Source organism: Vespa mandarinia, chromosome 6 (assembly GCF_050613455.1).
Source record: "Vespa mandarinia isolate Hongniang chromosome 6, ASM5061345v1, whole genome shotgun sequence".
NCBI lineage: Eukaryota > Metazoa > Arthropoda > Insecta > Hymenoptera > Vespidae > Vespa > Vespa mandarinia.
Window position 1 is genome coordinate 2,417,501 of NC_140815.1, and position 1,120 is coordinate 2,418,620.

The window sequence follows — 1,120 nt, forward strand, 5'->3', positions numbered from 1 at the left end:
GCGGTTCGAATCTAACGTAATCGTACGCCGATGAGTCTTGCGAACATAAGAAAGACTAGCAAAGGAGATAACGGCCTTGATTGATCGCGAGCAGTCGCGACAGTTATACGCCGTGTATCTATGTATGTATGTATGTATGTATGTATGTATGTATGTATGTATATATGTATGTATGTATATATGTACACGTAACATAAACTTTCTTCTACTTTAGAACGACAAGTTGACGCAAAGTATAGTTCATTGCAATAAAAAACGTAAAATCGTCCTTCGCAATTGCACGAAGATATAATTTTTTTTTTTTTTTCATTTCTAATTCCTTTGTCTATATCGTACAATTTCTAACGTGATTAGAAAATTTTTCGAACGGGTTTTTTTTACGTTCCGCGAAATCAAGAAAACTTTTCTTTTCCTCTTTCTTTCGTCTTTCCCTCCTCGCCTTATACGTCCTCTATTATCACGTAAAAGAAAGAAAGGAAGAAAAAAAAATAATTTCCTCCATTCCCGTGGCTTCTTACTTACGATATTTACAAGGTTATCACGTATATAGTAGTATACACGCATAAGTACGTCTTATATATATATATATATATATATATATATATATATATATATGTTTACACTTCTGTATGTATGTATGTGTATATGTATACATATATATGTATGCACGTATGTAAGTATGTACGTGCAAGGAAAGTGAATGCGATAGAAAAAAAAAAAAGTATCTTTTTTCGATCGAAGGAGAATCGACGGGGAAATCAGGGCTTCGCTAGACGTTATGAAATCTAATAGAGCAGCCTTAAACCTGCGGTATTCTTATCGTTCCCTATGGAAAAGGGACAGAAAAAAGAGAAACAGAGAAAGTAAGAAAAAGAGAGAGAGAGAGAGAGAGATCCCCTGTCAGTCGAGCGTTATAATATTCTGTCCGGCAAAACCGTATCTACTTTATTTCATTCTACGAAGGAGAGCGTAACTACGTGAAAACAGCATAAAAAGAGAAAAGAAAAGAAATGAAAAGAAAAGAAAAGAGATACATAGATATAGAGAAAGAAAGAGAGAGAGAGAGAGAAAAAAAAATCTCGTCGCATAGATATCGAGTTTTGACCCAACGTCGACGATA